Source organism: Quercus lobata, chromosome 11 (assembly GCF_001633185.2).
Source record: "Quercus lobata isolate SW786 chromosome 11, ValleyOak3.0 Primary Assembly, whole genome shotgun sequence".
Taxonomy (NCBI): domain Eukaryota; kingdom Viridiplantae; phylum Streptophyta; class Magnoliopsida; order Fagales; family Fagaceae; genus Quercus; species Quercus lobata.
The window spans coordinates 42,212,897-42,224,490 of NC_044914.1; the positions used below are offsets into that span (position 1 = coordinate 42,212,897).

General features: G+C 32.5%; 1 pseudogene; it reads left to right on the top strand.

The window, feature by feature from the left end:
* The first annotated feature begins 1,641 nt into the window (after window positions 1–1,641).
* On the top strand, window positions 1,642–11,144 carry LOC115969317 (annotated as a pseudogene).
* Window positions 11,145–11,594: the final 450 nt, after the last annotated feature.

The following is an 11,594-nucleotide window of genomic DNA, read 5'->3' on the forward strand; positions in this document are numbered from 1 at the left end:
TTTAGCTCCACCAATATACCAAAAAAGGCTTGCAGCAGTGGAGGCAAACCAATAAATTTTAGCTGATTTGCTACAGTGCACATCTATCTATAGATGTGCACTGTAGCACACATCTAAAAATAAAGAAATTTTTTTTAATCCAACTCTGATTAAAATAATACAACTCACTTTATTTTTTTTTCATTCTTTTATTCTATCTTACCGTCCACTCTCATCATCACTCTCAAGAGCTCTCATCAGTTCTCTCAAGCTCTCATCTCTCTCACTCGTCAAGCTCTCATCTCACTTATTAAGCTTTCCATGCCGTCGCCGTCCCACGCCATCCTAGCCCACACCGTCGTCGTCCCGACCATCCCAGCCCATGCCGTCGCCGTCCCACGCCATCCCAGTCCACGCCGTTTGTCAAGCTCTCATCTCCCAGCCCACGCCGTCGCCGTCCTGTCCCAGGCATCGCCGTCCCAGCCATCCCAACCCACGCCGTCGTCGTCCCACGCCATCCCAGCCTATGCCGTCGCCGTCCCAACCCACGCCTCAGCCCACGCTGTCCCAGTCGATCCACTCCAGGTCAGTGCTCTCTCTTCTTTTGTAGTGAATTTTTTCATCTAGGTGTTTGTTGTTTTGGCTTAATTTTTCTAGGTTTAGTGTTATTTTGTGGTGAAAAATGGTATTGTTGCTATGTTATTTGGGCAAATGGTGTTATTTTTTTGCTGGATATAACATCTGAATGGAGGAATGTATTGGGAATTTTCTGTTTGCAGGAATTTGTTGTGTGGTTTCTGTGGTCTTTGTAATTTGTGCAGGAAAGTTTACATGTTTTGTTGTCATTGTAATTTGTTGTGTTGCACAAAACTACAGAGTTATGTTTGGGAATTTTCTGTGTGCAGGGAAGTTTACATTTGTTGTGTTGATATAAATGTCTCTATAAATGTAAGTTTGTTGTGTAATTTGTAATATAAATGTCTATAAATGTCTCTGTAATTTGTCTATAAATGTAATATAAATGTTTATAACTGTAATATAAATGTCTCTGTAATATAAATGTAAGTTTGTTGTGTAATTTGTCTCTATAAATGTCTATAAATGTCTCTGTAATTTGTTGTGTTGATATAAATGTTAGTTTGGGAATTTCTTGTGTACAGGGAAGTTTATATATATTTTTTCTAATTTTATGGAGTCGTCGGTGGCGGTGGCGGCGGCGGTGGTGGTAAAAGAGTCGTTGGTGGCGGCGGCGGCGGCGGTGGCGGTTGAAGGTGGTTGTGATTGTCGTTTATTGTATATGATATATTATTTTATTGTAATGGATATATTATTTTATTGTGTTAAAAGTTAAAATAGATTCACTGCTGCAGCATGTATGTAGGTAAAATAAATAAAGTAATTTTTGATAAAACTAAAAAACTAAATTTTTAACTTCCCTGCTTGTGGATACTCTAATAATCTTGGTCTTGGCAAAAAGTATAAACAAAAAAGAGAATAATCATAAACGACAAAAGGGCAGTTGAGATGCCTGAATATTCCCAAGTAAACATGTGCTTGATTGATAAGGAATCATAAACATGCGCGCCTAAACAATAACCATTCTGCTATTGTTAACGCTCTCATATTTCTCTCTCACTTTCACTCTCTCTATCTCTACCAACCATGGCATTCTCTCTGCAACCATGTCAAATTCCCACTCTTACAGACCTCTTCTCTTCGGAGAGCCTTGTTGGACCCGTAGCTCTCCGTTGCAAAAACCCTCTCTCTGTCAAATGCACCGGCGATTCTTCGTCAGTGGCCTTGGACTCCGATTTCAACACGGAGTTGTTCAGAAAGAACTGGACGAGGAGCAAGAACTATAATCGGAGAGGATTCGGTCTCAAGGAAGAAAGTCTTAAGCTCATGAACTGCCAGTACACCAGTTGAGTCTCACTGACAAGGGAAGAACCATATTGTTGTTAATAAAAGTGCTAAACCAATTATAAATTATTCTATCTAAAAATGTTTACAAATTGATGAGTTAAAGTAATTTTTGGCCTTCAACTATCTAATTAAAAAATTTTGAAATTACTTTATTATGATGTGTAACATGTTAGTTTACAAGCCTTATGTAGTAAAATTTGTAATATTTTTGTCATAATTTTTCCTAAAAGTCTTATAGTGTTCGTCCACGTTTTAACCACACAAAAGATTCTCACATATATGGTCACATTTTAATTAGCTCTCCATCTTTCTTTCCAAAGTGTTTTCTTATTTGAAGTTAATCAAATTTTGAGAGTTGTAAAATTTTCTCTCTTTCTTTTTCATTTTTATTCTGTTGAGAGGTACGAAAGAGATTTTGAATTTATTTTTACCATGGTAGTCCAATTTGATAGAATTTAAATTCTATTTATTTAATGGTTGGTTATAATGTTTTTGTTATATTTATTTTCTATTAATATTGTATCTTTTTTTTATAGATGTAGTCTATAACTACAAGTGATAACTCCATTGTAATGACATCCATTATAATGCTCCATATCTATGGTTTGAACAAAACCTCTTTGATCTCACACACACAAAAAAAATAATAACAAAAAAATAACAAAAATCCTAGTTCCTTCTCACTCTCACACTTACTCTTTTTGTATTAATAGGATTTTAAATTATGACGTTCACTTCATGACGATCACTCTTATAATCAAGTCAAGACATTAATTGGTTTTTGGTATAGGTGGAATTCAAACTTTAGATCTCTTATTCGATGATAAGAAACTTTACCAATTGAAATAATTGGATCTCACTATAAATTCAAATCAAATTGAGCTCCAAAGATCTTTTTACTTTTTGCATTTTTTAAATTTTACCTCCTTATGTTTCTAAGAAAACAATCAAGAAATTTTAATGGAAACTTTTATTTTTTTTTTAATAGATATTAATAAACGAAATTTATTAGCTATAACCTCATTCTTATATTATATCATCATGAGCTTTACAGTTCCCATTTATGATTTCATCCATTGGGGGATGGTGCTGTGAATTATGTTTTTGAATGTTGTTAAGAGTACTGCAAATTTTACTAACTCTTAAACACAAAACCAAAAATAAGTAAAGAACTTTACTTATTTATTTTGCTGTTGATGTGGCACTATTCATATTCATTGCCTAACATTTTTCCTCAGGTTCTTAGGTTTTGGTGCTTTGAATTGGGAGTTTTGGTTTATGTGCTAATATTTTGGGTGGGAAATTGCAAGTGACATCATTAAGACATTGAAGAAGAATGGAAATGAGTATATGTGGGGAAATGTAACTGTGAAGTTGGCAGAAAAGTTTGGTTTTTGCTGGGCCGTTGAACAGGCTATCCAAATTGCTTATGAAGCAAGGAAACAGTTCCAGGATGAGAAGATTTGGATCACCAATGGGATTATTCACAACCCAACTGTCAATAAGGTCTCTTGCTTTTATACTTGACCTTTATAATGACTTGAATTTAAAAGGTACTTGCTAATTACTCGTTTCTTGTTGCTTTTTTGGGTCTTCTCTAGTGCTGGATTATGAGGAAAACAGAAGTAATCAATTATGGTTAAATGCTTCTTGAAAGTACTGGTGTTTAATATATAGCCACTAATCTTGTAATTCATGGGATTACTTATTGTATAATAAGACAATTGAAAAACACAGTCCTTTCTCTAGTCAATTCTGTAAATTCCCTCTAGTTTGGATATTGTCTCATGTGTTAAGAAGTTCATATATATATATATATATATATATATATATATATATATTCAGGATCCTTGAATTAAACAACTCATCTGATTCTTTGAAAGATGATTTTTCTTCTTCATCTAATTCTTGCTATCAATCTGTTGATGATTCTTCTAATTCACCTAATATTAAAATTGATTGCAGAGATTCATGTTGCAATGTTATTAAATCTGTTAATACTCTCACTAAAAGTGAAGAAGATGAAAAATTAATAATTCAACTGATAAATCAAATTCAAAATCCTGAATACAAAAAGAATATTTGGATACGTTTAAGAAAAATTTGATAAAAGAAATCCAAAGAATTGACTGTTAATGATCTTCAACATGAAATTAATGTTGTTAAACAAGAAATAAATGAATTAAAATATGAATTTAAAAGCATTAAAAGTGATAACAATAATCTCAAACAAGAATTGATAATGCTAAAAATTGATAAAAATCTTAATAAATCTGATAACGAACAAGATGAACAAGATGAGTACAAAGATAGAGATGAATCCAGTCAACAGGCTCTTCTTTCTGATAAAGGTATTGTTGATAATTCTCAACTTAGTCCTGTTAATAAATTGCTTCCTCCAAAATGGTTTACAAAAATTAAAATTGTTGTTTCCCATGATTATCATTTCATTGTTATTACTATGATTGATTCTGGTGCAGATATGAACTGTATCCAGGAAGGATTGATTCCTTCAAAATATTTTGAAAAATCAACTGAAAGATTGGTTTCTGCTAATGGTAGTCAAATGAACATTAGATATGAATTAAATAATGCTCATGTTTTCATGATAATGTTTGTTTCAAGATTCCTTCTGTCCTTGCTAAAAACACGACTGATAAGTGATTCTTGGTCTGCCATTTATAAATACCTTGTATCCTTTTCTCGTTGAACATTATAGAATTACTACTGATCCTTTTGGACAGAAAGTAAAATTCAAATTTGCTTCAAAGTTTGAAATTGATGTTGACACTTTAAATTTGTTTCATGCTAAAATCAAACATCTTAACTTCCTTCAACAAGAAGTTAGATACAAGAAAATTGCTGAACAAATATATATAAATATAAATATATATATATATATATATATGTATATGTATATATATGGTACTAGCTAAGTTCCACATAATGTGGGTTACAACTTGTCATTGGTTCCTTCTAATATTTTTAATTGGGAAAGACAAGTATGGCTCGTCCTTGAGTAGTCATCCAAAGAATGTAAACCACGATGGTAATTGGGCCTACTACTCACCCACTATATTATTCATGGACTCTTAAGAGGAGCTCATCCAAACTAAGGAATGTCGTCCAGACATGAACGACCCTCAACATAAGGTTTGTCTACATGGGCTTATGAATCAAAACACATAGTGAGATCCTGACGCATCACTGTAACCTCCTATCAAGCACTTAACTTCCAATGGAGGTTATGGAAGATGAGAGTAAATATCATAACTTCTATAGTGGTTATAACAATGGAGTATAAACCTTTTGGCTTCCACAATTGTGGGGAAGTTACGAGACAAGTAACCGCTCCAATAGCACTATATAAACACTCATTCCCGACAAATAAAGGTAAGTTTTTTCCCTTTGGACAATTTCCAGAAAATTGGAACTCCAAAATTTGAGAGAAACTAACTTAATCATCGGAGGGTCCTCGGCCGCTCACCACCGGTCTCCTTTGATTGTTTGTTTTCCTTTGCAGGCCTTGCAGATCATTGAAGTTCGAAGCATTTAGCCTACTGATTTCCTAAGCATCATCAATTTTGATTATTTTTGTCAAGAGTTCTATAATTCAACTAGTTGGTAATTCTTGGTGTTTTCAACAGAAACATCCAAAATTCAAATCCCTTCACACTCAACTATTGATTTATCAAAGAAGAAATATTTCAATAATTTCGTTGTAAAAAAAATGTAATTATTAGTGTTCAATTTAGAAAGACAATAAAAGTTGTGTAGTAAATTGATCATATTATATATGTTTACAAACTTGAGAATTGCATAATATAGTGACTGATAGATAGTCCTGTTCATGCCTACTTAAGAATACAAGTATTCTTCAATTATTATTATTATTATTTTATTTTTTTACATTCTTGATTTTGTGTTATCAATTTTTTTTTAATACTTTTGTTAGACTTTGTTTCAATTGTTGCACAAGCAACTAACCTTGAGCAACGATATCCTTTTTCAAATCAATTATTTCTCACATAGATCTTTAAAAAAAATTTATATCAAAATTTCATTATACTTATAATTAATGCACCACTAAACATAATTAATATACAAAAATAAATGTATTTATTATATGTTACTAATAGGATCAATACAATAATGTTGGTTCTATGTATAATTTTATTGAATATACAAATTTTTAATTTTTGATGGTTTTTGTGTCAATTGTTGTCAAAACAACTAAATATGAGGAAGAATGTCATATATATCCTAAATTTTATTATTATTATTATTACTATTATTATTATTCCAAATAAAAATTGTTTCCTATATATATATAATTTATCAAAATAATCATATAAATTTTTTAATATAAATAATTAACGTACAACTTAAATAATTAATATATACATTTACACTATTGGCTAATTATATGAACTATTTTTGAAGCCAATGAACTAATATTTTGATATAAATGCAAACTTTGTTGAAATGGAAGCTTAGACAAAGAAAATCTCTAGAAATACCCTACATTACAGAATCTTAGCTCTCTCACATGAAATAACTACTTTTATATATATATATATATATATATATATGTTCTGTATTCATTTTTAATTAATTTTGCTAATGAAGTCTCAAATGCTTATCACAGCATTTGGAGGAGATGGAGGTGCAGAAAATTCCCATTGAGGAAGGGAAGAAGCAATTTGAAGTTTTCAATAAGGGTGATGTTGTGATTTTGCTTGCGCATGGTGCTACGGTGGCTGAGATGTTGGTTTTGAGTGACAAAAATGTACAAATTGTTGATACAACTTGCCCATGGGTGTCTAAGGTGATATTTGTCATACAATTTTTTTTGAAAAAAAAAAAAAAACCTATATTGGTATTATATTTTATATTAAGAGGATATTTGGGATAATTGAAAAAAAAATTCAATTTTTCTTTTTTGAGAAACAATAAATAATTCAATTTGAAGTGGCTAGCCACGTGAGCTCAAAAGAGAGAATATATTTGTTGTCATCTACTACTGCATATTCCAAATTCAAATCCTTCTGCTATGCATAATTTAATAATAATTTTCCATGTGGTCATATGACACAACATCCCCTTCCCCTTTAAGATGAATCTTTTTTCTTAAGATTCTTTATATATATATATATATATATGAAAACTCAACATCGAATTTTGAAGTGTTGAATGATAGAAATTTTGTTTCTCAAAAAAAAAAAAAAAAAAAAAAAAAAAAAAAATGATAAGAATTTTAACATTGGATACTTGGATCAATTCTTCAATCACTTATGTGAGCACTTGAAACAAAAGAGTCTTAAATCTCATATCCTTGAATTAATTAGGAACAACAAGCTTAATGTGTGAAATCAAGGTAGGCTTATTCAAAATTACAAGATCTCTTGGGTCTATCCTTTCCACTCTGTCGATCCTTTGATCTTCAAACTCAAATTTCATGGCAAATGCATCCTCCAAAATGTTACTCTCATGAATTCTTAGTGTTCTTGGGAGTATGCTGTTATGATTCTTCAAAATTTCTTAGGATCCTTGAATTGTTGGTTGTTCTATGATCCCCAAAATTTCATTGGATTTTTGATTCGTTGATTGTTTCTCCAAAACCTCTAACATTTGGTTACGAGAATCTTACACCCTTGTTATTCATTTGGACATGAAGATGATAAAATATAGAGCCTGATGGGCCTACCTTAATGGGCCTGACGGATTGGAACTGTTGGGCCTGTGTAAAGATGGTCCCACGCGCTTTGAAGGCCCATCGCTGACAGACATAGTAAGGGCCCATGATCCGAAATCTCTATCGCCTAGAAAAGCCCTAAGATCAAAAAAGGGAAATCCTTGCTCACCACGCTTTGGAGAATTTGTATTAGAGTCCCACATGGAAAAGATTTGGAGGTCAAGAAGAAAAGCCAACTCTCTACCACTATAAAAGGACTAACACTTTCGCAAATCAAGGTACGATTAATTGACCCTCTCTAGCGCTCTAGAGTGAAGAGACAAATTCTGACTTGACCTTCGGAGAGTGTTTGGCCGGCACCACACCGGTGCTCTCTAAAGGTTTTCTTTCGATCGTTCTTGTTGTGCAGGTTCGCTTTGAGTCGCGAGTACGGTGTGACCTATTGGTGACAATTTTCAACGTCATCAGGACATGTTCATGAGAATATCTAACATTTGGTTGACATTCTCTAACAAATTATAAAAAATTTATGGATCAATGGTTTGATATGGGCTAGACATGATGATTGATGAGCTTAATGGGCAAATCTGGCTTCGTTTTTTTTGGACTGCACATGGAAACGAGTGTGAGTGGCTTTATTTTGGGCAAGTGGGCTAGGTCAGGTAATATGTTGGGCGTAACTGGGTGAGTAATAACAGGCCCTAATAAAAAAAATTTTGGATTTATTTTTTAGGCCATGTCAGACAAAAAGTTGGGGTTTATAAAACTGGGTCGGTTTTTTATTTATTTATTTTAAATTATAAAAGTTGCATTGGTGATATTAGCGGCAAGACAGGAACTCCGGCAATACGTGACCATTTTCTGCTAGGGAAATCTCCAGGAAATACGTGGGTTGCTTGGGAAATAGAAGAATTTTTTTTTTTTTTTTACTAAATGGTTTGGTTGGAACTTATACCAAATAATATGAACGGGGATAATTAAAAAAGATAAATTAGTCAATATGGGGATAGACTTTTTTGGTTAATTTTTCTATTTAAGTTTCATTCTTCATAAATAATACTCATAAAAATATAACTTTCCTGACAAATACAAATTTTAAAAAAATTCTTTTATTTTATCTATAGTTATTAAAAACTTTAAATATTTAGCTACAAAAATAGAAGTTAGCGCCTCAAATATTTAAGTTAGTCCAATAATGCTTTTAAAAAACAATAGAATTTATCAATTGGCCTAGTAGTTACGGACAAGGTAATTTTTGTTTACTCAAAATCATTTTCTGAATATGTTTAATATCAAATTAGACAACTTTTATATACTCATTGGAGTATACAAAAGTTCCCCTAGAAATATTATCTAGCCAATATATATGTGTCAAAATTGATAGTTTTGTATACAATATATTTATAAATCAAGACCTACTCTAGTATCAAATTATTAAGGTTTATATATGTATGTGACAATGCGTGTTTACGCATGTGATATTTTGTCTTGACTCTTGACTAATATATTAGTATCACAATTTGGCCCCCCAAAAAAGAATCCTTACTCCACCCTTTATACTGTTCATATATAATCTGCATGATTATTTGATCGGTGGCCTTGGGACACAACAATATCTCATTAAATCTATGTGAAGGTCTGGAATACTGTTGAGAAGCACAAGAAAGGAGCTTACGCATCAATCATTCATGGTAAATATGCTCATGAGGAAACTGTAGCTATTGCATCTTTTGCTGGGAAGTATGTTGTTGTCAAGAATATGACAGAAGTATGTCCCAAATGTAGCTAAAACCTTACTCTGGTTATAAATCACTATTTTGGTGTACAACTGTGGATTCACTTTTGTTGAAGAAATATGTTTTTACTATAAACTTCACAATGAATGCAGGCAATGTATGTGTGTGACTACATTCTTGGGGGTGACCTTAATGGGTCTAGCTCAACCAAAGAGGAGTTTCTAAAGGTGCAGAGTTTGGTTGCTGATTTGAGCTTTAATGTCTACTATATATGTTTGGTATATTGCAAAGATTTAGTGATGGTCAATGGGTTGCCTGCAGAAATTTATATATGCAATTTCAAAGGGGTTTGATCCAGATAGGGACCTGGTAAAGGTTGGCATTGCAAATCAGACAACAATGCTCAAGGGAGAAATGGAAGAGATTGGTTAGTTTTGCAATTATGCTATTCCAGCTTCTATTTTTACAATAAGTTGTTACTTGTGTTATTTCTATATAGTTTCCACTTACAAAAAAAGAGGGGAAATATTTGACAGGTAAATTAGTAGAAAGGGCTATGATGCGCTAGTATGGAGTGGAAAACGTTAATGAGCACTTCAAAAGCTTCAATTACATTTGTGATGCTACTCAAGTAATTTCTTTCCCCATATGTCTCATGGTATTGCTTTTCCATTAAAATTATATTAAAATATTGTGGTGTTCAAAATTTTTTAGTGTATGTGTGGGTTTTAATTAGCTCAATTAATAAAGTCTCTTGTCGTTAAATAAGATATCTAAAGTTCAAACCCCACCTACACCAAAAAACCAATTGGTGTCTTAGCTTGATGATAAGAGCAATCATCATGGATTGGATGTCATATGTTTAAAATCTACCGTATCTATAAAGAAGAAAACATTTTTTAGTATATGTGTTTCTTCATATGATCTCCATCTTCACCTCATCCACCTTGTTAGCTATACTATAGTACGATCAATGAAGAGAGAAGATGTTCTAACACCAATTAGGAGCCCTTCATCTATCCACTCACTCGCCCCTATGTTGCATAACAAACTTGCAGATTAGCCAAATGCTTCTCTACCTTGAGACGGTGCCACTCAATATGTTTATGTCTAGGCTTTCTGATATTTTCAGGTGGACTTAAAACTAATTTAGTAATTTGTTTCATTGTTAGGAGCGTCAAGATGCATTGTATAAGCTGATAGAGGAGAAGCTAGATCTAATCTTGGTGGTTGGTGGGTGGAACTCAAGCAACACCTCGCACCTACAACAGATTGCAAACGACAGTGGTATCCCCTCATACTGGATTGATAGTGAGCAGAGAATAGGTCCTGACAACAGAATTGCATATAAGCTGAATGTGAGTGTGAATGCATTAAGTTCCAATATTTCAACAAATATTAAATTCCAAATCTTTTCCCATTTTCTTACCCCCCCCCCCCCCCCCCCCACCCCCCCCTTCTCTTTAAATGCTTGTCTTTGAAATTTTTAAATGTGAATTTGAAATAGCATGGGGAGTTGGTTGAGAAAGAAAAATTTCTACCAGAGGGTCCCTTAACAATTGGTGTAACAGCTGGTGCTTCTAATCCAGATAAGGTAATTTTCTTACTATCAAAGAATGTTGTTTTTTTACCATGGAAATCCTTTGATGTAAGCTAGGGTATTTCCACCATTATATGCCATCCTGAATTTTTAATGATATTGGCTATAAAAGTGATAAAATCATGTCCTTTTGGATTTTAACTAGATTGTTGAGGATGTCCTTATCAAAGTGTTCGACTTCAAACGTCAAGAGGCCTTGCAACTTGTGTAACTTAGGTTAGCTTCATATGTAAACATTAGTCAGAGAGTATCAATGTAATTTTATAACTAAAAAAAGGTGTAATTGAAGGATATATGTTATGCAACCCCAATTTACCCTAGAATTTTTATGTTCTATTGAAAGGTTATGGCTATTGTGGCTTGCATGTTTTGAATTTCTAAATCAATAAGTTTAATGACATTGAAACAATAATTTTCACAACTACTAGTAGTGGCGAAGCCAGAATTTTAGTTTAGGAGGGACAAGATTAAAAGATAGTATTAAAAAAAAAATACATTAATCGACTATTGTAACAAAATAAAAAAACAATTGTAAACAAATTTAATAAAAAGTAAATGTTGCATATTGTTAAAAAAATATATTAAATGACATTTCACTGTCTATTTATGGGACAAGTCATTTATGAGATATGAACAAGAAAGACAAATGCCATGAATAATA